Consider the following 27,663-nt stretch of genomic DNA (forward strand, 5'->3'; position numbering starts at 1 on the left):
ACTCGCGTCATATGATGCCCGAGATCCGAAAGGGCAGAAAAAGTTTGCGGAACCTGTTTCAATGCTCTAGATTCTGAACAAGCTGCAGAAACCTGAGTGCAGCTCAGGAGAGAAAAAGCAGGAAAAAAGTGTGACCCGCGGGTCAGGATTTTTTCAAAACAATGAAAAGTATCCAAAGCGTCTCAAACTCGTGTCATATTATGCCCGAGATCCGAAAGGGCAGAAAAAGTTTGCGGAACCTGTTTCCCTGCTCTAGATTCTGAACAAGCTGAAGAAACCTGAGTGCAGCTCAGGAGAGAAAAAGAAGTCAAAAAGTGTGACCCGCGGGTCAGGATTTATTCTAAAAAATGAAAAGTATCCAAAGCGTCTCAAACTCACGTCATATGATGCCCGAGATCCGAAAGGGCAGAAAAAGTTTGCGGAACCTGTTTCCCTGCTCTAGATTCTGAACAAGCTGCAGAAATGTGAGTGCACCTCAGGAGAGAAAAAGCAGGGAAAAAGTCTGACCCGCGGGTCAGGATTTTTGCAAAAAAATCAAAAGTATCCAAAGCGTCTCAACCTCGCGTCATATGATGCCCGAGATCCGAAAGGGCAGAAAAAGTTTGTGGAACCTGTTTCCCTGCTCTAGATTCTGAACAAGCTGCAGAAACCTGAGTGCAGCTCAGGAGAGAAAAAGCAGGAAAAAAGTGTGACCCGCGGGTCAGGATTTTTTCAAAACAATGAAAAGTATCCAAAGCGTCTCAAACTCGTGTCATATTATGCCCGAGATCTGAAAGGGCAGAAAAAGTTTGCGGAACCTGTTTCCCTGCTCTAGATTCTGAGCAACCCACAAGAAACCTGAGTGCACCTCAGGAGAGAAAAAGCAGGCAAAAAGTGTGACCCGCGGGTCAGGATTTTTTCAAAAAAATGAAAAGTATCCAAAGCGTCTCAAACTCGAGTCATATGATGCCCGAGATCCGAAAGGGCAGAAAAAGTTTGCGGAACCTGTTTCCCTGCTCTAGATTCTGAACAAGGTACAAGAAACCTGATTGCTGCTCAGGAGAGAAAAAGAAGTCAAAAAGTGTGACCCGCGGGTCAGGATTTTTTCAAAAAAATGAAAAGTATCCAAAGCGTCTCAAACTCACGTCATATGATGCCCGAGATCCGAAAGGGCAGAAAAAGTTTGCGGAACCTGTTTCCCTGCTCTAGATTCTGAAGAAGCTGCAGAAACCTGAGTGCACCTCAGGAGAGAAAAAGCAGGCAAAAAGTGTGACCCGCGGGTCAGGATTTTTTCAAAAAAATGAAAAGTATCCAAAGCGTCTCAACCTCGCGTCATATGATGCCCGAGATCCGAAAGGGCAGAAAAAGTTTGCGGAACCTGTTTCCCTGCTCTAGATTCTGAACAAGCTGCAGAAACCTGAGTGCAGCTCAGGAGAGAAAAAGCAGGAAAAAAGTGTGACCCGCGGGTCAGGATTTTTTCAAAACAATGAAAAGTATCCAAAGCATCTCAAACTCGCGTCATATGATGCCCGAGATCCGAAAGGGCAGAAAAAGTTTGCGGAACCTGTTTCCCTGCTCTAGATTCTGAACAAGCTGCAGAAACCTGAGTGCACCTCAAGGGAGAAAAAGCAGGAAAAAAGTGTGACCCGCGGGTCAGGATTTTTTCAAAAAAATGAAAAGTATCCAAAGCGTCTCAAACTCGAGTCATATTATGCCCGAGATCCGAAAGGGCAGAAAAAGTTTGCGGAACCTGTTTCCCTGCTCTAGATTCTGAACAAGCTGCAGAAACCTGAGTGCAGCTCAGGAGAGAAAAAGCAGGAGAAATGTGTGACCCGCAGGTCAGGATTTTTTCAAAAAAATGAAAAGTATCCAAAGCGTCTCAAACTCACGTCATATGATGCCCGAGATCCGAAAGGGCAGAAAAAGTTTGCGGAACCTGTTTCCCTGCTCTAGATTCTGAACAAGCTGCAGAAATGTGAGTGCACCTCAGGAGAGAAAAAGCAGGCAAAAAGTGTGACCCGCGGGTCAGGATTTTTTCAAAAAAATGAAAAGTATCCAAAGCGTCTCAAACTCGCGTCATATGATGCCCGAGATCCGAAAGGGCAGAAAAAGTTTGCGGAACCTGTTTCAATGCTCTAGATTCTGAACAAGCTGCAGAAACCTGAGTGCAGCTCAGGAGAGAAAAAGCAGGAAAAAAGTGTGACCCGCGGGTCAGGATTTTTTCAAAACAATGAAAAGTATCCAAAGCGTCTCAAACTCGTGTCATATTATGCCCGAGATCCGAAAGGGCAGAAAAAGTTTGCGGAACCTGTTTCCCTGCTCTAGATTCTGAACAAGCTGAAGAAACCTGAGTGCAGCTCAGGAGAGAAAAAGAAGTCAAAAAGTGTGACCCGCGGGTCAGGATTTATTCTAAAAAATGAAAAGTATCCAAAGCGTCTCAAACTCACGTCATATGATGCCCGAGATCCGAAAGGGCAGAAAAAGTTTGCGGAACCTGTTTCCCTGCTCTAGATTCTGAACAAGCTGCAGAAATGTGAGTGCACCTCAGGAGAGAAAAAGCAGGGAAAAAGTCTGACCCGCGGGTCAGGATTTTTGCAAAAAAATCAAAAGTATCCAAAGCGTCTCAACCTCGCGTCATATGATGCCCGAGATCCGAAAGGGCAGAAAAAGTTTGCGGAACCTGTTTCCCTGCTCTAGATTCTGAACAAGCTGCAGAAACCTGAGTGCAGCTCAGGAGAGAAAAAGCAGGAAAAAAGTGTGACCCGCGGGTCAGGATTTTTTCAAAACAATGAAAAGTATCCAAAGCGTCTCAAACTCGTGTCATATTATGCCCGAGATCTGAAAGGGCAGAAAAAGTTTGCGGAACCTGTTTCCCTGCTCTAGATTCTGAAGAAGCTGCAGAAACCTGAGTGCACCTCAGGAGAGAAAAAGCAGGCAAAAAGTGTGACCCGCGGGTCAGGATTTTTTCAAAAAAATGAAAAGTATCCAAAGCGTCTCAAACTCGCGTCATATGATGCCCGAGATCCGAAAGGGCAGAAAAAGTTTGCGGAACCTGTTTCCCTGCTCTAGATTCTGAACAAGCTGCAGAAACCTGAGTGCAGCTCAGGAGAGAAAAAGCAGGAAAAAAGTGTGACCCGCGGGTCAGGATTTTTTCAAAACAATGAAAAGTATCCAAAGCGTCTCAAACTCGTGTCATATCATGCCCGAGATCTGAAAGGGCAGAAAAAGTTTGCGGAACCTGTTTCCCTGCTCTAGATTCTGAGCAACCTACAAGAAACCTGAGTGCACCTCAGGAGAGAAAAAGCAGGCAAAAAGTGTGACCCGCGGGTCAGGATTTTTTCAAAAAAATGAAAAGTATCCAAAGCATCTCAAACTCGAGTCATATGATGCCCGAGATCCGAAAGGGCAGAAAAAGTTTGCGGAACCTGTTTCCCTGCTCTAGATTCTGAACAAGCTGCAGAAACCTGAGTGCAGCTCAGGAGAGAAAAAGAAGTCAAAAAGTGTGACCCGCGGGTCAGGATTTTTTCAAAAAAATGAAAAGTATCCAAAGCGTCTCAAACTCACATCATATGATGCCCGAGATCCAAAAGGGCAGAAAAAGTTTGCGGAACCTGTTTCCCTGCTCTAGATTCTGAACAAGCTGCAGAAATGTGAGTGCACCTCAGGAGAGAAAAAGCAGGCAAAAAGTGTGACCCGCGGGTCAGGAGTTTTTCAAAATAATGAAAAGTATCCAAAGCGTCTCAAACTCGCGTCATATGATGCCCGAGATCCGAAAGGGCAGAAAAAGTTTGCGGAACCTGTTTCCCTGCTCTAGATTCTGAACAAGCTGCAGAAACCTGAGTGCAGCTCAGGAGAGAAAAAGAAGTCAAAAAGTGTGACCCGCGGGTCAGGATTTTTTCAAAAAAATGAGAAGTATCGAAAGCGTCTCAAACTCGCGTCATATGATGCCCGAGATCCGAAAGGGCAGAAAAAGTTTGCGGAACCTGTTTCCCTGCTCTAGATTCTGAACAAGCTGCAGAAATGTGAGTGCACCTCAGGAGAGAAAAAGCAGGCAAAAAGTGTGACCCGCGGGTCAGGATTTTTTCAAAAAAATGAAAAGTATCGAAAGCGTCTCAGACTCGTGTCATATGATGCCCGACATCCGAAAGGGCAGAAAAGGTTTGCGGATCCTGTTTCCCTGCTCTAGATTCTGAACAAGCTGCAGAAACCTGAGTGCAGCTCAGGAGAGAAAAAGCAGGGGAAAAGTGTGACCCGCGGGTCAGGATTTTTTCAAAAAAATGAAAAGTATCCAAAGCGTCTCAAACTCGCGTCATATGGTGCCCGAGATCCGAAAGGGCAGAAAAAGTTTGCGGAACCTGTTTCCCTACTCTAGATTCTGAACAAGCTGCAGAAACCTGAGTGCAGCTCAGGAGAGAAAAAGCAGGCAAAAAGTGTGACCCGCGGGTCAGGATTTTTTCAAAAAAATGAAAAGTATCGAAAGCGTCTCAAACTCACGTCATATGATGCCCGAGATCCGAAAGGGCAGAAAAAGTTTGCGGAACCTGTTTCCCTGCTCTAGGTTCTGAACAAGCTGCAGAAACCTGAGTGCAGCTCAGGAGAGAAAAAGCAGGGGAAAAGTGTGACCCGCGGGTCAGGATTTTTTCAAAAAAATGAAAAGTATCCAAAGCGTCTCAAACTCACGTCATATGATGCCCGAGATCCAAAAGGGCAGAAAAAGTTTGCGGAACCTGTTTCCCTGCTCTAGATTCTGAACAAGCTGCAGAAACCTGAGTGCAGCTCAGTAGAGAAAAAGCAGGCAAAAAGTGTGACCCGCGGGTCAGGATTTTTTCAAAAAAATGAAAAGTATCCAAAGCGTCTCAAACTCGTGTCATATGATGCCCGAGATCCGAAAGGGCAGAAAAGGTTTGCGGATCCTGTTTCCCTGCTCTAGATTCTGAACAAGCTACAAGAAACCTGAGTGCACCTCAGGAGAGAAAAAGCAGGCAAAAAGTGTGACACGCGGGTCAGGATTTTTTCAAAAAAATGAAAAGTATCCAAAGCGTCTCAAACTCGCGTCATATGATGCCCGAGATCCAAAAGGGCAGAAAAAGTTTGCGGAACCTGTTTCCCTGCTCTAGATTCTGAACAAGCTGCAGAAACCTGAGTGCAGCTCAGGAGAGAAAAAGAAGTCAAAAAGTGTGACCCGCGGGTCAGGATTTTTTCAAAAAAATGAAAAGTATCCAAAGCGTCTCAAACTCACGTCATATGATGCCCGAGATCCGAAAGGGCAGAAAAGGTTTGCGGATCCTGTTTCCCTGCTCTAGATTCTGAACAAGCTACAAGAAACCTGAGTGCACCTCAGGAGAGAAAAAGCAGGCAAAAAGTGTGACACGCGGGTCAGGATTTTTTCAAAAAAATGAAAAGTATCCAAAGCGTCTCAAACTCGCGTCATATGATGCCCGAGATCCGAAAGGGCAGAAAAAGTTTGCGGAACCTGTTTCCCTGCTCTAGATTCTGAACAAGCTGCAGAAACCTGAGTGCAGCTCAGGAGAGAAAAAGAAGTCAAAAAGTGTGACCCGCGGGTCTGGATTTTTTCAAAAAAATGAAAAGTATCCAAAGCGTCTCAAACTCACGTCATATGATGCCCGAGATCCGAAAGGGCAGAAAAAGTTTGCGGAACCTGTTTCCCTGCTCTAGGTTCTGAACAAGCTGCAGAAACCTGAGTGCAGCTCAGGAGAGAAAAAGCAGGGGAAAAGTGTGACCCGCGGGTCAGGATTTTTTCAAAAAAATGAAAAGTATCCAATGCGTCTCAAACTCGCGTCATATGGTGCCCGAGATCCGAAAGGGCAGAAAAAGTTTGCGGAACCTGTTTCCCTACTCTAAATTCTGAACAAGCTGCAGAAACCTGAGTGCAGCTCAGGAGAGAAAAAGCAGGCAAAAAGTGTGACCCGCGGGTCAGGATTTTTTCAAAAAAATGAAAAGTATCCAAAGCGTCTCAAACTCGAGTCATATGATGCCCGAGATCCGAAAGGGCAGAAAAAGTTTGCGGAACCTGTTTCCCTGCTCTAGATTCTGAACAAGCTGCAGAAACCTGAGTGCAGCTCAGGAGAGAAAAAGAAGTCAAAAAGTGTGACCCGCGGGTCAGAATTTTTTCAAAAAAATGAAAAGTATCCAAAGCGTCTCAAACTCGCGTCATATGATGCCCGAGATCCGAAAGGGCAGAAAAAGTTTGCGGAACCTGTTTCCCTGCTCTAGATTCTGAACAAGCTGCAGAAACCTGAGTGCAGCTCAGGAGAGAAAAAGCAGGAAAAAAGTGTGACCCGCGGGTCAGGATTTTTTCAAAAAAATGAGAAGTATCGAAAGCGTCTCAAACTCGCGTCATATGATGCCCGAGATCCGAAAGGGCAGAAAAAGTTTGCGGAACCTGTTTCCCTGCTCTAGATTCTGAACAAGCTGCAGAAATGTGAGTGCACCTCAGGAGAGAAAAAGCAGGCAAAAAGTGTGACCCGCGGGTCAGGATTTTTTCAAAAAAATGAAAAGTATCGAAAGCATCTCAAACTCGCGTCATATGATGCCCGAGATCCGAAAGGGCAGAAAAAGTTTGCGGAACCTGTTTCCCTGCTCTAGATTCTGAACAAGCTGCAGAAACCTGAGTGCAGCTCAGGAGAGAAAAAGCAGGCAAAAAGTGTGACCCACGGGTAAGGATTTTTTCAAAAATATGAAAAGTATCCAAAGCGTCTCAAACTCACGTCATATGATGCCCGAGATCCGAAAGGGCAGAAAAAGTTTGCGGAACCTGTTTCCCTGCTCTAGATTCTGAACAAGCTGCAGAAACCTGAGTGCACCTCAGGAGAGAAAAAGCAGGAAAAAAGTGTGACCCGCGGGTCAGGATTTTTTCAAAAAAATGAAAAGTATCCAAAGCGTCTCAAACTCGTGTCATATGATGCCCGAGATCCGAAAGGGCAGAAAAAGTTTGCGGAACCTGTTTCCCTGCTCTAGATTCTGAACAAGCTGCAGAAACCTGAGTGCAGCTCAGGAGAGAAAAAGCAGGAAAAAAGTGTGACCCGCGGGTCAGGATTTTTTCAAAAAAATGAAAAGTATCCAAAGCGTCTCAAACTCGAGTCATATGATGCCCGAGATCCGAAAGGGCAGAAAAAGTTTGCGGAACCTGTTTCCCTGCTCTAGATTCTGAACAAGCTGCAGAAACCTGAGTGCAGCTCAGGAGAGAAAAAGAAGTCAAAAAGTGTGACCCGCGGGTCAGAATTTTTTCAAAAAAATGAAAAGTATCCAAAGCGTCTCAAACTCGCGTCATATGATGCCCGAGATCCGAAAGGGCAGAAAAAGTTTGCGGAACCTGTTTCCCTGCTCTAGATTCTGAACAAGCTGCAGAAACCTGAGTGCAGCTCAGGAGAGAAAAAGCAGGAAAAAAGTGTGACCCGCGGGTCAGGATTTTTTCAACAAAATGAAAAGTATCCAAAGCGTCTCCATCTCGCGTCATATGATGCCCGAGATCCGAAAGGGCAGAAAAAGTTTGCGGAACCTGTTTCCCTGCTCTAGATTCTGAACAAGCTGCAGAAACCTGAGTGCAGCTCAGGAGAGAAAAAGCAGGAGAAAAGTGTGACCCGCAGGTCAGGATTTTTTCAAAAAAATGAAAAGTATCCAAAGTGTCTCAAACTCGAGTCATATGATGCCCAAGATCCGAAAGGGCAGAAAAAGTTTGCAGAACCTGTTTCCCTGCGCTAGATTCTGAACAAGCTACAAGAAACCTGAGTGCACCTCAGGAGAGAAAAAGCAGGCAAAAAGTGTGACACGCGGGTCAGGATTTTTTCAAAAAAATGAAAAGTATATGAAGCGTCTCAAACTCTCGTCATATGATGCCTGAGATCCAAAAGGGCAGAAAAAGTTTGCGGAACCTGTTTCCCTGCTCTAGATTCTGAACCAGCTGCAGAAACCTGAGTGCAGCTCAGGAGAGAAAAAGCAGGAAAAAAGTGTGACCCGCGGGTCAGGATTTTTTCAAAGAAATGAAAGAATCCAAAGCGTCTCAATCTCGTGTCATATGATGCCCGAGATCCGAAAGGGCAGAAAAAGTTTGCGGAACCTGTTTCCCTGCTCTAGATTCTGAACAAGCTGCAGAAACCTGAGTGCAGCTCAGGAGAGAAAAAGCAGGAAAAAAGTGTGACCCGCGGGTCAGGATTTTTTCAAAAAAATGAAAAGTATCCAAAGCGTCTCAAACTCGAGTCATATGATGCCCGAGATCCGAAAGGGCAGAAAAAGTTTGCGGAACCTGTTTCCCTGCTCTAGATTCTGAACAAGCTGCAGAAACCTGAGTGCAGCTCAGGAGAGAAAAAGAAGTCAAAAAGTGTGACCCGCGGGTCAGAATTTTTTCAAAAAAATGAAAAGTATCCAAAGCGTCTCAAACTCGCGTCATATGATGCCCGAGATCCGAAAGGGCAGAAAAAGTTTGCGGAACCTGTTTCCCTGCTCTAGATTCTGAACAAGCTGCAGAAACCTGAGTGCAGCTCAGGAGAGAAAAAGCAGGAAAAAAGTGTGACCCGCGGGTCAGGATTTTTTCAACAAAATGAAAAGTATCCAAAGCGTCTCAAACTCGCGTCATATGATGCCCGAGATCCGAAAGGGCAGAAAAAGTTTGCGGAACCTGTTTCCCTGCTCTAGATTCTGAACAAGCTGCAGAAACCTGAGTGCAGCTCAGGAGAGAAAAAGAAGTCAAAAAGTGTGACCCGCGGGTCAGAATTTTTTCAAAAAAATGAAAAGTATCCAAAGCGTCTCAAACTCGCGTCATATGATGCCCGAGATCCGAAAGGGCAGAAAAAGTTTGCGGAACCTGTTTCCCTGCTCTAGATTCTGAACAAGCTGCAGAAACCTGAGTGCAGCTCAGGAGAGAAAAAGCAGGCAAAAAGTGTGACCCACGGGTAAGGATTTTTTCAAAAATATGAAAAGTATCCAAAGCGTCTCAAACTCTCGTCATATGATGCCCGAGATCCGAAAGGGCAGAAAAAGTTTGCGGAACCTGTTTCCCTGCTCTAGATTCTGAACAAGCTGCAGAAACCTGAGTGCACCTCAGGAGAGAAAAAGCAGGAAAAAAGTGTGACCCGCGGGTCAGGATTTTTTCAAAAAAATGAAAAGTATCCAAAGCGTCTCAAACTCGTGTCATATGATGCCCGAGATCCGAAAGGGCAGAAAAAGTTTGCGGAACCTGTTTCCCTGCTCTAGATTCTGAACAAGCTGCAGAAACCTGAGTGCAGCTCAGGAGAGAAAAAGAAGTCAAAAAGTGTGACCCGCTGGTCAGAATTTTTTCAAAAAAATGAAAAGTATCCAAAGCGTCTCAAACTCGCGTCATATGATGCCCGAGATCCGAAAGGGCAGAAAAAGTTTGCGGAACCTGTTTCCCTGCTCTAGATTCTGAACAAGCTGCAGAAACCTGAGTGCAGCTCAGGAGAGAAAAAGCAGGAAAAAAGTGTGACCCGCGGGTCAGGATTTTTTCAACAAAATGAAAAGTATCCAAAGCGTCTCCATCTCGCGTCATATGATGCCCGAGATCCGAAAGGGCAGAAAAAGTTTGCGGAACCTGTTTCCCTGCTCTAGATTCTGAACAAGCTGCAGAAACCTGAGTGCAGCTCAGGAGAGAAAAAGCAGGAGAAAAGTGTGACCCGCAGGTCAGGATTTTTTCAAAAAAATGAAAAGTATCCAAAGTGTCTCAAACTCGAGTCATATGATGCCCAAGATCCGAAAGGGCAGAAAAAGTTTGCAGAACCTGTTTCCCTGCGCTAGATTCTGAACAAGCTACAAGAAACCTGAGTGCACCTCAGGAGAGAAAAAGCAGGCAAAAAGTGTGACACGCGGGTCAGGATTTTTTCAAAAAAATGAAAAGTATATGAAGCGTCTCAAACTCTCGTCATATGATGCCTGAGATCCAAAAGGGCAGAAAAAGTTTGCGGAACCTGTTTCCCTGCTCTAGATTCTGAACCAGCTGCAGAAACCTGAGTGCAGCTCAGGAGAGAAAAAGCAGGAAAAAAGTGTGACCCGCGGGTCAGGATTTTTTCAAAGAAATGAAAGAATCCAAAGCGTCTCAATCTCGTGTCATATGATGCCCGAGATCCGAAAGGGCAGAAAAAGTTTGCGGAACCTGTTTCCCTGCTCTAGATTCTGAACAAGCTGCAGAAACCTGAGTGCAGCTCAGGAGAGAAAAAGCAGGAAAAAAGTGTGACCCGCGGGTCAGGATTTTTTCAAAAAAATGAAAAGTATCCAAAGCGTCTCAAACTCGAGTCATATGATGCCCGAGATCCGAAAGGGCAGAAAAAGTTTGCGGAACCTGTTTCCCTGCTCTAGATTCTGAACAAGCTGCAGAAACCTGAGTGCAGCTCAGGAGAGAAAAAGAAGTCAAAAAGTGTGACCCGCGGGTCAGAATTTTTTCAAAAAAATGAAAAGTATCCAAAGCGTCTCAAACTCGCGTCATATGATGCCCGAGATCCGAAAGGGCAGAAAAAGTTTGCGGAACCTGTTTCCCTGCTCTAGATTCTGAACAAGCTGCAGAAACCTGAGTGCAGCTCAGGAGAGAAAAAGCAGGAAAAAAGTGTGACCCGCGGGTCAGGATTTTTTCAACAAAATGAAAAGTATCCAAAGCGTCTCAAACTCGCGTCATATGATGCCCGAGATCCGAAAGGGCAGAAAAAGTTTGCGGAACCTGTTTCCCTGCTCTAGATTCTGAACAAGCTGCAGAAACCTGAGTGCAGCTCAGGAGAGAAAAAGAAGTCAAAAAGTGTGACCCGCGGGTCAGAATTTTTTCAAAAAAATGAAAAGTATCCAAAGCGTCTCAAACTCGCGTCATATGATGCCCGAGATCCGAAAGGGCAGAAAAAGTTTGCGGAACCTGTTTCCCTGCTCTAGATTCTGAACCAGCTGCAGAAACCTGAGTGCAGCTCAGGAGAGAAAAAGCAGGAAAAAAGTGTGACCCGCGGGTCAGGATTTTTTCAAAGAAATGAAAGAATCCAAAGCGTCTCAATCTCGTGTCATATGATGCCCGAGATCCGAAAGGGCAGAAAAAGTTTGCGGAACCTGTTTCCCTGCTCTAGATTCTGAACAAGCTGCAGAAACCTGAGTGCAGCTCAGGAGAGAAAAAGCAGGAAAAAAGTGTGACCCGCGGGTAAGGATTTTTTCAAAAATATGAAAAGTATCCAAAGCGTCTCAAACTCATGTCATATGATGCCCGAGATCCGAAAGGGCAGAAAAAGTTTGCGGAACCTGTTTCCCTGCTCTAGATTCTGAACAAGCTGCAGAAACCTGAGTGCAGCTCAGGAGAGAAAAAGCAGGAAAAAAGTGTGACCCGCGGGTCAGGATTTTTTCAAAAAAATGAGAAGTATCGAAAGCGTCTCAAACTCGCGTCATATGATGCCCGAGATCCGAAAGGGCAGAAAAAGTTTGCGGAACCTGTTTCCCTGCTCTAGATTCTGAACAAGCTGCAGAAACGTGAGTGCACCTCAGGAGAGAAAAAGCAGGCAAAAAGTGTGACCCCGCGGGTCAGGATTTTTTCAAAAAAATGAAAAGTATCCAAAGCGTCTCAAACTCATGTCATATGATGCCCGAGATCCGAAAGGGCAGAAAAAGTTTGCGGAACCTGTTTCCCTGCTCTAGATTCTGAACAAGCTGCTAGAAACCTGAGTGCAGCTCAGGAGAGAAAAAGAAGGCAAAAAGTGTGACCCGCGGGTCAGGATTTTTTCAAAAAAATGAAAAGTATCCAAAGCGTCTCAAACTCGTGTCATATGATGCCCGAGATCTGAAAGGGCAGAAAAAGTTTGCGGAACCTGTTTCCCTGCTCTAGATTCGGAACAAGCTACAAGAAACCTGAGTGTACCTCAGGAGAGAAAAAGCAGGCAAAAAGTGTGACCCGCGGGTCAGGAATTTTTCAAAAACATGAAAAGTATTCAAAGGGTCTCAAACTCGTGTCATATGATGCCCGAGATCCGAAAGGGCAGAAAAAGTTTGTGGAACCTGTTTCCCTGCTCTAGATTCTGAACAAGCTACAAGAAACCTGAGTGCACCTCAGGAGAGAAAAAGCAGGAAAAAAGTGTGACCCGCGGGTCAGGATTTTTTCAAAAAAATGGAAAGTATCCAGAGCATCTCAAACTCATGTCATATGATGCCCGAGATCCGAAAGGGCAGAAAAAGTTTGCGGAACCTGTTTCCCTGCTCTAGATTCTGAACAAGCTACAAGAAACCTGAGTGCTGCTCAGGAGAGAAAAAGCAGGCAAAAAGTGTGACCCGCGGGTCAGGATTTTTTCAAAAAAATGAAAAGCATCCAAAGCGTCTCAAACTCGCGTCATATGATGCCCGAGATCCGAAAGGGCAGAAAAAGTTTGCGGAACCTGTTTCCCTGCTCTAGATTCTGAACAAGCTGCAGAAACCTGAGTGCAGCTCAGGAGAGAAAAAGCAGGCAAAAAGTGTGACCCGCGGGTCAGGATTTTTTCAAAAAAATGAGAAGTATCGAAAGCGTCTCAAACTCGTGTCATATGATGCCTGAGATCCGAAAGGGCAGAAAAAGTTTGCGGAACCTGTTTCCCTGCTCTAGATTCTGAACAAGCTGCAGAAATGTGAGTGCACCTCAGGAGAGAAAAAGCAGGCAAAAAGTGTGACCCGCGGGTCAGGATTTTTTCCAAAAATGAAAAGTATCCAAAGCGTCTCTAGCTCGCGTCATATGATGCCCGAGATCCGAAAGGGCAGAAAAAGTTTGCGGAACCTGTTTCCCTGCTCTAGATTCTGAACAAGCTGCAGAAACCTGAGTGCAGCTCAGGAGAGAAAAAGCAGGCAAAAAGTGTGACCCGCGGGTCAGGATTTTTTCAAAACAATGAAAAGTATCCAAAGCGTCTCAAACTCGTGTCATATGATGCCCGAGATCCGAAAGGGCAGAAAAAGTTTGCGGAACCTGTTTCCCTGCTCTAGATTCTGAACAAGCTACAAGAAACCTGAGTGCTGCTCAGGAGAGAAAAAGCAGGCAAAAAGTGTGACCCGCGGGTCAGGATTTTTTCAAAGAAATGAAAAGAATCCAAAGCGTCTCAAACTCGTGTCATATGATGCCCGAGATCCAAAAGGGCAGAAAAAGTTTGCGGAACCTGTTTCCCTGCTCTAGATTCTGAACAAGCTACAAGAAACCTGAGTGCACCTCAGGAGAGAAAAAGCAGGCAAAAAGTGTGACCCGCGGGTCAGGATTTTTTCAAAAAAATGAAAAGTATCCAAAGCGTCTCAAACTCGCGTCATATGATGCCCGAGATCCGAAAGGGCAGAAAAAGTTTGCGGAACCTGTTTCCCTGCTCTAGATTCTGAACAAGCTGCAGAAATGTGAGTGCACCTCAGGAGAGAAAAAGCAGGCAAAAAGTGTGACCCGCGGGTCAGGATTTTTTCAAAAAAATGAAAAGTATCCAAAGCGTCTCAAACTCGCGTCATATGATGCCCGAGATCCGAAAGGGCAGAAAAAGTTTGCGGAACCTGTTTCAATGCTCTAGATTCTGAACAAGCTGCAGAAACCTGAGTGCAGCTCAGGAGAGAAAAAGAAGTCAAAAAGTGTGACCCGCGGGTCAGGATTTTTTCAAAACAATGAAAAGTATCCAAAGCGTCTCAAACTCGTGTCATATTATGCCCGAGATCCGAAAGGGCAGAAAAAGTTTGCGGAACCTGTTTCCCTGCTCTAGATTCTGAACAAGCTGAAGAAACCTGAGTGCAGCTCAGGAGAGAAAAAGAAGTCAAAAAGTGTGACCCGCGGGTCAGGATTTATTCTAAAAAATGAAAAGTATCCAAAGCGTCTCAAACTCACGTCATATGATGCCCGAGATCCGAAAGGGCAGAAAAAGTTTGCGGAACCTGTTTCCCTGCTCTAGATTCTGAACAAGCTGCAGAAATGTGAGTGCACCTCAGGAGAGAAAAAGCAGGGAAAAAGTCTGACCCGCGGGTCAGGATTTTTGCAAAAAAATCAAAAGTATCCAAAGCGTCTCAACCTCGCGTCATATGATGCCCGAGATCTGAAAGGGCAGAAAAAGTTTGCGGAACCTGTTTCCCTGCTCTAGATTCTGAACAAGCTGCAGAAACCTGAGTGCAGCTCAGGAGAGAAAAAGCAGGAAAAAAGTGTGACCCGCGGGTCAGGATTTTTTCAAAACAATGAAAAGTATCCAAAGCATCTCAAACTCGCGTCATATGATGCCCGAGATCCGAAAGGGCAGAAAAAGTTTGCGGAACCTGTTTCCCTGCTCTAGATTCTGAACAAGCTGCAGAAACCTGAGTGCACCTCAAGGGAGAAAAAGCAGGAAAAAAGTGTGACCCGCGGGTCAGGATTTTTTCAAAAAAATGAAAAGTATCCAAAGCGTCTCAAACTCGAGTCATATTATGCCCGAGATCCGAAAGGGCAGAAAAAGTTTGCGGAACCTGTTTCCCTGCTCTAGATTCTGAACAAGCTGCAGAAACCTGAGTGCAGCTCAGGAGAGAAAAAGCAGGAGAAATGTGTGACCCGCAGGTCAGGATTTTTTCAAAAAAATGAAAAGTATCCAAAGCGTCTCAAACTCGAGTCATATGATGCCCAAGATCCGAAAGGGCAGAAAAAGTTTGCAGAACCTGTTTCCCTGCGCTAGATTCTGAACAAGCTACAAGAAACCTGAGTGCACCTCAGGAGAGAAAAAGCAGGCAAAAAGTGTGACCCGCGGGTCAGGATTTTTTCAAAAAAATGAAAAGTATATGAAGCGTCTCAAACTCTCGTCATATGATGCCTGAGATCCAAAAGGGCAGAAAAAGTTTGCGGAACCTGTTTCCCTGCTCTAGATTCTGAACCAGCTGCAGAAACCTGAGTGCAGCTCAGGAGAGAAAAAGCAGGAAAAAAGTGTGACCCGCGGGTCAGGATTTTTTCAAAGAAATGAAAGAATCCAAAGCGTCTCAATCTCGTGTCATATGATGCCCGAGATCCGAAAGGGCAGAAAAAGTTTGCGGAACCTGTTTCCCTGCTCTAGATTCTGAACAAGCTGCAGAAACCTGAGTGCAGCTCAGGAGAGAAAAAGCAGGAAAAAAGTGTGACCCGCGGGTCAGGATTTTTTCAAAAAAATGAAAAGTATCCAAAGCGTCTCAAACTCGAGTCATATGATGCCCGAGATCCGAAAGGGCAGAAAAAGTTTGCGGAACCTGTTTCCCTGCTCTAGATTCTTAACAAGCTGCAGAAACCTGAGTGCAGCTCAGGAGAGAAAAAGAAGTGAAAAAGTGTGACCCGCGGGTCAGAATTTTTTCAAAAAAATGAAAAGTATCCAAAGCGTCTCAAACTCGCGTCATATGATGCCCGAGATCCGAAAGGGCAGAAAAAGTTTGCGGAACCTGTTTCCCTGCTCTAGATTCTGAACAAGCTGCAGAAACCTGAGTGCACCTCAAGGGAGAAAAAGCAGGAAAAAAGTGTGACCCGCGGGTCAGGATTTTTTCAAAAAAATGAAAAGTATCCAAAGCGTCTCAAACTCGAGTCATATTATGCCCGAGATCCGAAAGGGCAGAAAAAGTTTGCGGAACCTGTTTCCCTGCTCTAGATTCTGAACAAGCTGCAGAAACCTGAGTGCAGCTCAGGAGAGAAAAAGCAGGAGAAATGTGTGACCCGCAGGTCAGGATTTTTTCAAAAAAATGAAAAGTATCCAAAGCGTCTCAAACTCACGTCATATGATGCCCAAGATCCGAAAGGGCAGAAAAAGTTTGCAGAACCTGTTTCCCTGCGCTAGATTCTGAACAAGCTACAAGAAACCTGAGTGCACCTCAGGAGAGAAAAAGCAGGCAAAAAGTGTGACCCGCGGGTCAGGATTTTTTCAAAAAAATGAAAAGTATATGAAGCGTCTCAAACTCTCGTCATATGATGCCTGAGATCCAAAAGGGCAGAAAAAGTTTGCGGAACCTGTTTCCCTGCTCTAGATTCTGAACCAGCTGCAGAAACCTGAGTGCAGCTCAGGAGAGAAAAAGCAGGAAAAAAGTGTGACCCGCGGGTCAGGATTTTTTCAAAGAAATGAAAGAATCCAAAGCGTCTCAATCTCGTGTCATATGATGCCCGAGATCCGAAAGGGCAGAAAAAGTTTGCGGAACCTGTTTCCCTGCTCTAGATTCTGAACAAGCTGCAGAAACCTGAGTGCAGCTCAGGAGAGAAAAAGCAGGAAAAAAGTGTGACCCGCGGGTCAGGATTTTTTCAAAAAAATGAAAAGTATCCAAAGCGTCTCAAACTCGAGTCATATGATGCCCGAGATCCGAAAGGGCAGAAAAAGTTTGCGGAACCTGTTTCCCTGCTCTAGATTCTTAACAAGCTGCAGAAACCTGAGTGCAGCTCAGGAGAGAAAAAGAAGTGAAAAAGTGTGACCCGCGGGTCAGAATTTTTTCAAAAAAATGAAAAGTATCCAAAGCGTCTCAAACTCGCGTCATATGATGCCCGAGATCCGAAAGGGCAGAAAAAGTTTGCGGAACCTGTTTCCCTGCTCTAGATTCTGAACAAGCTGCAGAAACCTGAGTGCAGCTCAGGAGAGAAAAAGCAGGAAAAAAGTGTGACCCGCGGGTCAGGATTTTTTCAACAAAATGAAAAGTATCCAAAGCGTCTCAAACTCGCATCATATGATGCCCGAGATCCGAAAGGGCAGAAAAAGTTTGCGGAACCTGTTTCCCTGCTCTAGATTCTGAACAAGCTGCAGAAACCTGAGTGCAGCTCAGGAGAGAAAAAGCAGGAAAAAAGTGTGACCCGCAGGTCAGGATTTTTTCAAAAAAAGGAAAAGTATCCAAAGCGTCTCAAACTCGAGTCATATGATGCCCGAGATCCGAAAGGGCAGAAAAAGTTTGCAGAACCTGTTTCCCTGCGCTAGATTCTGAACAAGCTACAAGAAACCTGAGTGCACCTCAGGAGAGAAAAAGCAGGCAAAAAGTGTGACCCGCGGGTCAGGATTTTTTCAAAAAAATGAAAAGTATATGAAGCGTCTCAAACTCTCGTCATATGATGCCTGAGATCCAAAAGGGCAGAAAAAGTTTGCGGAACCTGTTTCCCTGCTCTAGATTCTGAACCAGCTGCAGAAACCTGAGTGCAGCTCAGGAGAGAAAAAGCAGGAAAAAAGTGTGACCCGCGGGTCAGGATTTTTTCAAAGAAATGAAAAGAATCCAAAGCGTCTCAATCTCGTGTCATATGATGCCCGAGATCCGAAAGGGCAGAAAAAGTTTGCGGAACCTGTTTCCCTGCTCTAGATTCTGAACAAGCTACAAGAAACCTGAGTGCTGCTCAGGAGAGAAAAAGCAGGCAAAAAGTGTGACCCGCGGGTAAGGATTTTTTCAAAAATATGAAAAGTATCCAAAGCGTCTCAAACTCACGTCATATGATGCCCGAGATCCGAAAGGGCAGAAAAAGTTTGCGGAACCTGTTTCCCTGCTCTAGATTCTGAACAAGCTGCAGAAACCTGAGTGCAGCTCAGGAGAGAAAAAGCAGGAAAAAAGTGTGACCCGCGGGTCAGGATTTTTTCAAAAAAATGAGAAGTATCGAAAGCGTCTCAAACTCGCGTCATATGATGCCCGAGATCCGAAAGGGCAGAAAAAGTTTGCGGAACCTGTTTCCCTGCTCTAGATTCTGAACAAGCTGCAGAAACGTGAGTGCACCTCAGGAGAGAAAAAGAAGGCAAAAAATGTGACCCGCGGGTCAGGATTTTTTCAAAAAAATGAAAAGTATCCAAAGCGTCTCAAACTCGTGTCATATGATGCCCGAGATCTGAAAGGGCAGAAAAAGTTTGCGGAACCTGTTTCCCTGCTCTAGATTCGGAACAAGCTACAAGAAACCTGAGTGTACCTCAGGAGAGAAAAAGCAGGCAAAAAGTGTGACCCGCGGGTCAGGAATTTTTCAAAAACATGAAAAGTATTCAAAGGGTCTCAAACTCGTGTCATATGATGCCCGAGATCCGAAAGGGCAGAAAAAGTTTGTGGAACCTGTTTCCCTGTCTAGATTCTGAACAAGCTACAAGAAACCTGAGTGCACCTCAGGAGAGAAAAAGCAGGCAAAAAGTGTGACCCGCGGGTCAGGATTTTTTCAAAAAAATGAAAAGTATCCAAAGCGTCTCAAACTCGTGTCATATGATGCCCGAGATCCGAAAGGATAGAAAAAGTTTGCGGAACCTGTTTCCCTGCTCTAGATTCTGAACAAGCTGCAGAAACCTGAGTGCACCTCAGGAGAGAAAAAGCAGGAAAAAAGTGTGACCCGCGGGTCAGGATTTTTTCAAAAAAATGGAAAGTATCCAGAGCGTCTCAAACTCATGTCATATGATGCCCGAGATCCGAAAGGGCAGAAAAAGTTTGCGGAACCTGTTTCCCTGCTCTAGATTCTGAACAAGCTACAAGAAACCTGAGTGCTGCTCAGCAGAGAAAAAGCAGGCAAAAAGTGTGACCCGCGGGTCAGGATTTTTTCAAAGAAATGAAAAGCATCCAAAGCGTCTCAAACTCGCGTCATATGATGCCCGAGATCCGAAAGGGCAGAAAAAGTTTGCGGAACCTGTTTCCCTGCTCTAGATTCTGAACAAGCTGCAGAAACCTGAGTGCAGCTCAGGAGAGAAAAAGCAGGCAAAAAGTGTGACCCGCGGGTCAGGATTTTTTCAAAAAAATGAGAAGTATCGAAAGCGTCTCAAACTCGTGTCATATGATGCCTGAGATCCGAAAGGGCAGAAAAAGTTTGCGGAACCTGTTTCCCTGCTCTACATTCTGAACAAGCTGCAGAAATGTGAGTGCACCTCAAGAGAGAAAAAGCAGGCAAAAAGTGTGACCCGCGGGTCAGGATTTTTTCCAAAAATGAAAAGTATCCAAAGCGTCTCTAGCTCGCGTCATATGATGCCCGAGATCCGAAAGGGCAGAAAAAGTTTGCGGAACCTGTTTCCCTGCTCTAGATTCTGAACAAGCTGCAGAAACCTGAGTGCAGCTCAGGAGAGAAAAAGCAGGCAAAAAGTGTGACCCGCGGGTCAGGATTTTTTCAAAACAATGAAAAGTATCCAAAGCGTCTCAAACTCGTGTCATATGATGCCCGAGATCCGAAAGGGCAGAAAAAGTTTGCGGAACCTGTTTCCCTGCTCTAGATTCTGAACAAGCTACAAGAAACCTGAGTGCACCTCAGGAGAGAAAAAGCAGGCAAAAAGTGTGACCCGTGGGTCAGGATTTTTTCAAAAAAATGAAAAGTATCCAAAGCGTCTCAAACTCGTGTCATATGATGCCCGAGATCCGAAAGGATAGAAAAAGTTTGCGGAACCTGTTTCCCTGCTCTAGATTCTGAACAAGCTGCAGAAACCTGAGTGCACCTCAGGAGAGAAAAAGCAGGAAAAAAGTGTGACCCGCGGGTCAGGATTTTTTCAAAAAAATGGAAAGTATCCAGAGCGTCTCAAACTCATGTCATATGATGCCCGAGATCCGAAAGGGCAGAAAAAGTTTGCGAAACCTGTTTCCCTGCTCTAGATTCTGAACAAGCTACAAGAAACCTGAGTGCTGCTCAGGAGAGAAAAAGCAGGCAAAAAGTGTGACCCGCGGGTCAGGATTTTTTCAAAAAAATGAAAAGCATCCAAAGCGTCTCAAACTCGCGTCATATGATGCCCGAGATCCGAAAGGGCAGAAAAAGTTTGCGGAACCTGTTTCCCTGCTCTAGATTCTGAACAAGCTGCAGAAACCTGAGTGCAGCTCAGGAGAGAAAAAGCAGGCAAAAAGTGTGACCCGCGGGTCAGGATTTTTTCAAAAAAATGAGAAGTATCGAAAGCGTCTCAAACTCGTGTCATATGATGCCTGAGATCCGAAAGGGCAGAAAAAGTTTGCGGAACCTGTTTCCCTGCTCTAGATTCTGAACAAGCTGCAGAAATGTGAGTGCACCTCAGGAGAGAAAAAGCAGGAAAAAAGTGTGACCCGCGGGTCAGGATTTTTTCCAAAAATGAAAAGTATCCAAAGCGTCTCTAGCTCGCGTCATATGATGCCCGAGATCCGAAAGGGCAGAAAAAGTTTGCGGAACCTGTTTCCCTGCTCTAGATTCTGAACAAGCTGCAGAAACCTGAGTGCAGCTCAGGAGAGAAAAAGCAGGCAAAAAGTGTGACCCGCGGGTCAGGATTTTTTCAAAACAATGAAAAGTATCCAAAGCGTCTCAAACTCGTGTCATATGATGCCCGAGATCCGAAAGGGCAGAAAAAGTTTGCGGAACCTGTTTCCCTGCTCTAGATTCTGAACAAGCTACAAGAAACCTGAGTGCTGCTCAGGAGAGAAAAAGCAGGCAAAAAGTGTGACCCGCGGGTCAGGATTTTTTCAAAGAAATGAAAAGAATCCAAAGCGTCTCAAACTCGTGTCATATGATGCCCGAGATCCAAAAGGGCAGAAAAAGTTTGCGGAACCTGTTTCCCTGCTCTAGATTCTGAACAAGCTACAAGAAACCTGAGTGCTGCTCAGGAGAGAAAAAGCAGGCAAAAAGTGTGACCCGCGGGTAAGGATTTTTTCAAAAAAATGAAAAGTATCCAAAGCGTCTCAAACTCACGTCATATGATGCCCGAGATCCGAAAGGGCAGAAAAAGTTTGCGGAACCTGTTTCCCTGCTCTAGATTCTGAACAAGCTGCAGAAACCTGAGTGCACCTCAGGAGAGAAAAAGCAGGAAAAAAGTGTGACCCGCGGGTCAGGAGTTTTTCAAAAAAATGAAAAGTATCCAAAGCGTCTCAAACTCGCGTCATATGATGCCCGAGATCCGAAAGGGCAGAAAAAGTTTGCGGAACCTGTTTCCCTGCTCTAGATTCTGAACAAGCTGCAGAAACCTGAGTGCACCTCAGGGGAGAAAAAGCAGGAAAAAAGTGTGACCCGCGGGTCAGGATTTTTTCAAAAAAATGAAAAGTATCCAAAGCGTCTCAAACTCGAGTCATATTATGCCCGAGATCCAAAAGGGCAGAAAAAGTTTGCGGAACCTGTTTCCCTGCTCTAGATTCTGAACAAGCTACAAGAAACCTGAGTGCACCTCAGGAGAGAAAAAGCAGGCAAAAAGTGTGACCCGCGGGTCAGGATTTTTTCAAAAAAATGAAAAGTATCCAAAGCGTCTCAAACTCGCGTCATATGATGCCCGAGATCCGAAAGGGCAGAAAAAGTTTGCGGAACCTGTTTCCCTGCTCTAGATTCTGAACAAGCTGCAGAAATGTGAGTGCACCTCAGGAGAGAAAAAGCAGGCAAAAAGTGTGACCCGCGGGTCAGGATTTTTTCAAAAAAATGAAAAGTATCCAAAGCGTCTCAAACTCGCGTCATATGATGCCCGAGATCCGAAAGGGCAGAAAAAGTTTGCGGAACCTGTTTCAATGCTCTAGATTCTGAACAAGCTGCAGAAACCTGAGTGCAGCTCAGGAGAGAAAAAGCAGGAAAAAAGTGTGACCCGCGGGTCAGGATTTTTTCAAAACAATGAAAAGTATCCAAAGCGTCTCAAACTCGTGTCATATTATGCCCGAGATCCGAAAGGGCAGAAAAAGTTTGCGGAACCTGTTTCCCTGCTCTAGATTCTGAACAAGCTGAAGAAACCTGAGTGCACCTCAGGAGAGAAAAAGCAGGAAAAAAGTGTGACCCGCGGGTCAGGATTTTTTCAAAAAAATGAAAAGTATCCAAAGCGTCTCAAACTCGAGTCATATGATGCCCGAGATCCGAAAGGGCAGAAAAAGTTTGCGGAACCTGTTTCCCTGCTCTAGATTCTGAACAAGCTGCAGAAACCTGAGTGCAGCTCAGGAGAGAAAAAGAAGTCAAAAAGTGTGACCCGCGGGTCAGAATTTTTTCAAAAAAATGAAAAGTATCCAAAGCGTCTCAAACTCGCGTCATATGATGCCCGAGATCCGAAAGGGCAGAAAAAGTTTGCGGAACCTGTTTCCCTGCTCTAGATTCTGAACAAGCTGCAGAAACCTGAGTGCAGCTCAGGAGAGAAAAAGCAGGAAAAAAGTGTGACCCGCGGGTCAGGATTTTTTCAACAAAATGAAAAGTATCCAAAGCGTCTCAAACTCGCATCATATGATGCCCGAGATCCGAAAGGGCAGAAAAAGTTTGCGGAACCTGTTTCCCTGCTCTAGATTCTGAACAAGCTGCAGAAACCTGAGTGCAGCTCAGGAGAGAAAAAGCAGGAAAAAAGTGTGACCCGCAGGTCAGGATTTTTTCAAAAAAATGAAAAGTATCCAAAGCGTCTCAAACTCGAGTCATATGATGCCCGAGATCCGAAGGGCAGAAAAAGTTTGCAGAACCTGTTTCCCTGCGCTAGATTCTGAACAAGCTACAAGAAACCTGAGTGCACCTCAGGAGAGAAAAAGCAGGCAAAAAGTGTGACCCGCGGGTCAGGATTTTTTCAAAAAAATGAAAAGTATATGAAGCGTCTCAAACTCTCGTCATATGATGCCTGAGATCCAAAAGGGCAGAAAAAGTTTGCGGAACCTGTTTCCCTGCTCTAGATTCTGAACCAGCTGCAGAAACCTGAGTGCAGCTCAGGAGAGAAAAAGCAGGAAAAAAGTGTGACCCGCGGGTCAGGATTTTTTCAAAGAAATGAAAAGAATCCAAAGCGTCTCAATCTCGTGTCATATGATGCCCGAGATCCGAAAGGGCAGAAAAAGTTTGCGGAACCTGTTTCCCTGCTCTAGATTCTGAACAAGCTACGAGAAACCTGAGTGCTGCTCAGGAGAGAAAAAGCAGGCAAAAAGTGTGACCCGCGGGTAAGGATTTTTTCAAAAATATGAAAAGTATCCAAAGCGTCTCAAACTCACGTCATATGATGCCCGAGATCCGAAAGGGCAGAAAAAGTTTGCGGAACCTGTTTCCCTGCTCTAGATTCTGAACAAGCTGCAGAAACCTGAGTGCAGCTCAGGAGAGAAAAAGCAGGAAAAAAGTGTGACCCGCGGGTCAGGATTTTTTCAAAACAATGAAAAGTATCCAAAGCGTCTCAAACTCGTGTCATATGATGCCCGAGATCCGAAAGGGCAGAAAAAGTTTGCGGAACCTGTTTCCCTGCTCTAGATTCTGAACAAGCTACAAGAAACCTGAGTGCACCTCAGGAGAGAAAAAGCAGGCAAAAAGTGTGACCCGCGGGTCAGGATTTTTTCAAAAAAATGAAAAGTATCCAAAGCGTCTCAAACTCGTGTCATATGATGCCCGAGATCCAAAAGGATAGAAAAAGTTTGCGGAACCTGTTTCCCTGCTCTAGATTCTGAACAAGCTGCAGAAACCTGAGTGCACCTCAGGAGAGAAAAAGCAGGAAAAAAGTGTGACCCGCGGGTCAGGATTTTTTCAAAAAAATGGAAAGTATCCAGAGCGTCTCAAACTCATGTCATATGATGCCCGAGATCCGAAAGGGCAGAAAAAGTTTGCGGAACCTGTTTCCCTGCTCTAGATTCTGAACAAGCTACAAGAAACCTGAGTGCTGCTCAGGAGAGAAAAAGCAGGCAAAAAGTGTGACCCGCGGGTCAGGATTTTTTCAAAAAAATGAAAAGCATCCAATGCGTCTCAAACTCGCGTCATATGATGCCCGAGATCCGAAAGGGCAGAAAAAGTTTGCGGAACCTGTTTCCCTGCTCTAGATTCTGAACAAGCTGCATAAACCTGAGTGCAGCTCAGGAGAGAAAAAGCAGGCAAAAAGTGTGACCCGCGGGTCAGGATTTTTTCAAAAAAATGAGAAGTATCGAAAGCGTCTCAAACTCGTGTCATATGATGCCTGAGATCCGAAAGGGCAGAAAAAGTTTGCGGAACCTGTTTCCCTGCTCTAGATTCTGAACAAGCTGCAGAAATGTGAGTGCACCTCAGGAGAGAAAAAGCAGGCAAAAAGTGTGACCCGCGGGTCAGGATTTTTTCCAAAAATGAAAAGTATCCAAAGCGTCTCTAGCTTGCGTCATATGATGCCCGAGATCCGAAAGGGCAGAAAAAGTTTGCGGAACCTGTTTCCCTGCTCTAGATTCTGAACAAGCTGCAGAAACCTGAGTGCAGCTCAGGAGAGAAAAAGCAGGCAAAAAGTGTGACCCGCGGGTCAGGATTTTTTCAAAACAATGAAAAGTATCCAAAGCGTCTCAAACTCGTGTCATATGATGCCCGAGATCCGAAAGGGCAGAAAAAGTTTGCGGAACCTGTTTCCCTGCTCTAGATTCTGAACAAGCTACAAGAAACCTGAGTGCTGCTCAGGAGAGAAAAAGCAGGCAAAAAGTGTGACCCGCGGGTAAGGATTTTTTCAAAAAAATGAAAAGTATCCAAAGCGTCTCAAACTCACGTCATATGATGCCCGAGATCCGAAAGGGCAGAAAAAGTTTGCGGAACCTGTTTCCCTGCTCTAGATTCTGAACAAGCTGCAGAAACCTGAGTGCACCTCAGGAGAGAAAAAGCAGGAAAAAAGTGTGACCCGCGGGTCAGGAGTTTTTCAAAAAAATGAAAAGTATCCAAAGCGTCTCAAACTCGCGTCATATGATGCCCGAGATCCGAAAGGGCAGAAAAAGTTTGCGGAACCTGTTTCCCTGCTCTAGATTCTGAACAAGCTGCAGAAACCTGAGTGCACCTCAGGGGAGAAAAAGCAGGAAAAAAGTGTGACCCGCGGGTCAGGATTTTTTCAAAAAAATGAAAAGTATCCAAAGCGTCTCAAACTCGAGTCATATTATGCCCGAGATCCAAAAGGGCAGAAAAAGTTTGCGGAACCTGTTTCCCTGCTCTAGATTCTGAACAAGCTACAAGAAACCTGAGTGCACCTCAGGAGAGAAAAAGCAGGCAAAAAGTGTGACCCGCGGGTCAGGATTTTTTCAAAAAAATGAAAAGTATCCAAAGCGTCTCAAACTCGCGTCATATGATGCCCGAGATCCGAAAGGGCAGAAAAAGTTTGCGGAACCTGTTTCCCTGCTCTAGATTCTGAACAAGCTGCAGAAATGTGAGTGCACCTCAGGAGAGAAAAAGCAGGCAAAAAGTGTGACCCGCGGGTCAGGATTTTTTCAAAAAAATGAAAAGTATCCAAAGCGTCTCAAACTCACGTCATATGATGCCCGAGATCCGAAAGGGCAGAAAAAGTTTGCGGAACCTGTTTCCCTGCTCTAGATTCTGAACAAGCTGCAGAAATGTGAGTGCACCTCAGGAGAGAAAAAGCAGGGAAAAAGTCTGACCCGCGGGTCAGGATTTTTTCAAAAAAATGAAAAGTATCCAAAGCGTCTCAAACTCGCGTCATATGATGCCCGAGATCCGAAAGGGCAGAAAAAGTTTGCGGAACCTGTTTCCCTGCTCTAGATTCTGAACAAGCTGCAGAAACCTGAGTGCAGCTCAGGAGAGAAAAAGCAGGAAAAAAGTGTGACCCGCGGGTCAGGATTTTTTCAAAACAATGAAAAGTATCCAAAGCGTCTCAAACTCGTGTCATATTATGCCTGAGATCTGAAAGGGCAGAAAAAGTTTGCGGAACCTGTTTCCCTGCTCTAGATTCTGAGCAACCTACAAGAAACCTGAGTGCACCTCAGGAGAGAAAAAGCAGGCAAAAAGTGTGACCCGCGGGTCAGGATTTTTTCAAAACATTGAAAAGTATCCAAAGCGTCTCAAACTCGCGTCATATGATGCCCGAGATCCGAAAGGGCAGAAAAAGTTTGCGGAACCTGTTTCCCTGCTCTAGATTCTGAACAAGCTGCAGAAACCTGAGTGCACCTCAAGGGAGAAAAAGCAGGAAAAAAGTGTGACCCGCGGGTCAGGATTTTTTCAAAAAAATGAAAAGTATCCAAAGCGTCTCAAACTCGAGTCATATTATGCCCGAGATCCGAAGGGGCAGAAAAAGTTTGCGGAACCTGTTTCCCTGCTCTAGATTCTGAACAAGCTAAAAGAAACCTGAGTGCACCTCAGGAGAGAAAAAGCAGGCAAAAAGTGTGACCCGCGGGTCAGGATTTTTTCAAAAAAATGAAAAGTATCCAAAGCGTCTCAAACTCGCGTCATATGATGCCCGAGATCCGAAAGGGCAGAAAAAGTTTGCGGAACCTGTTTCCCTGCTCTAGATTCTGAACAAGCTGCAGAAACCTGAGTGCACCTCAGGAGAGAAAAAGAAGTCAAAAAGTGTGACCCGCGGGTCAGGATTTTTTCTAAAAAATGAAAAGTATACAAAGCGTCTCAAACTCGAGTCATATGATGCCCGAGATCCGAAAGGGCAGAAAAAGTTTGAGGAACCTGTTTCCCTGCTCTAGATTCTGAACAAGCTGCAGAACTGTGAGTGCACCTCAGGAGAGAAAAAGCAGGGAAAAAGTGTGACCCGCGGGTCAGGATTTTTTCAAAAAAATGAAAAGTATCCAAAGCGTCTCAAACTCGCGTCATATGATGCCCGAGATCCGAAAGGGCAGAAAAAGTTTGCGGAACCTGTTTCAATGCTCTAGATTCTGAACAAGCTGCAGAAACCTGAGTGCAGCTCAGGAGAGAAAAAGCAGGAAAAATGTGTGACCCGCGGGTCAGGATTTTTTCAAAACAATGAAAAGTATCCAAAGCGTCTCAAACTCGTGTCATATTATGCCCGAGATCTGAAAGGGCAGAAAAAGTTTGCGGAACCTGTTTCCCTGCTCTAGATTCTGAGCAACCTACAAGAAACCTGAGTGCACCTCAGGAGGGAAAAAGCAGGCAAAAAGTGTGACCACGGGTCAGGATTTTTTCAAAAAAATGAAAAGTATCCAAAGCGTCTCAAACTCGCGTCATATGATGCCCGAGATCCGAAAGGGCAGAAAAAGTTTGCGGAACCTGTTTCCCTGCTCTAGATTCTGAACAAGCTGCAGAAACCTGAGTGCAGCTCAGGAGAGAAAAAGAAGTCAAAAAGTGTGACCCGCGGGTCAGGATTTTTTCAAAAAAATGAAAAGTATCCAAAGCGTCTCAAACTCACATCATATGATGCCCGAGATCCAAAAGGGCAGAAAAAGTTTGCGGAACCTGTTTCCCTGCTCTAGGTTCTGAACAAGCTGCAGAAATGTGAGTGCACCTCAGGAGAGAAAAAGCAGGGAAAAAGTGTGACCCGCGGGTCAGGATTTTTTCAAAGAAATGAAAAGAATCCAAAGCTTCTCAAACTCGTGTCATATGATGCCCGAGATCCGAAAGGGCAGAAAAAGTTTGCGGAACCTGTTTCCCTGCTCTAGATTCTGAACAAGCTACAAGAAACCTAATTGCTGCTCAGGAGAGAAAAAGCAGGCAAAAAGTGTGACCCGCGGGTAAGGATTTTTTCAAAAATATGAAAAGTATCCAAAGCGTCTCAAACTCACGTCATATGATGCCCGAGATCCGAAAGGGCAGAAAAAGTTTGCGGAACCTGTTTCCCTGCTCTAGATTCTGAAGAAGCTGCAGAAACCTGAGTGCACCTCAGGAGAGAAAGAGCAGGAAAAAAGTGTGACCCGCGGGTCAGGATTTTTTCAAAAAAATGAAAAGTATCCAAAGCGTCTCAAACTCGAGTCATATGATGCCCGAGATCCGAAAGGGCAGAAAAAGTTTGCGGAACCTGTTTCCCTGCTCTAGATTCTGAACAAGCTGCAGAAACCTGAGTGCACCTCAGGAGAGAAAGAGCAGGCAAAAAGTGTGACCCGCGGGTCAGGATTTTTTCAAAAAAATGAAAAGTATCCAAAGCGTCTCAAACTCATGTCATATGATGCCCGAGATCCGAAATTGCAGAAAAAGTTTGTGGAACCTGTTTCCCTGCTCTAGATTCTGAACAAGCTACAAGAAACCTGAGTGCACCTCAGGAG

The sequence above is a fragment of the Rhineura floridana genome, chromosome 3 (assembly GCF_030035675.1).
Source record: "Rhineura floridana isolate rRhiFlo1 chromosome 3, rRhiFlo1.hap2, whole genome shotgun sequence".
In the NCBI taxonomy this organism is placed as follows: domain Eukaryota; kingdom Metazoa; phylum Chordata; class Lepidosauria; order Squamata; family Rhineuridae; genus Rhineura; species Rhineura floridana.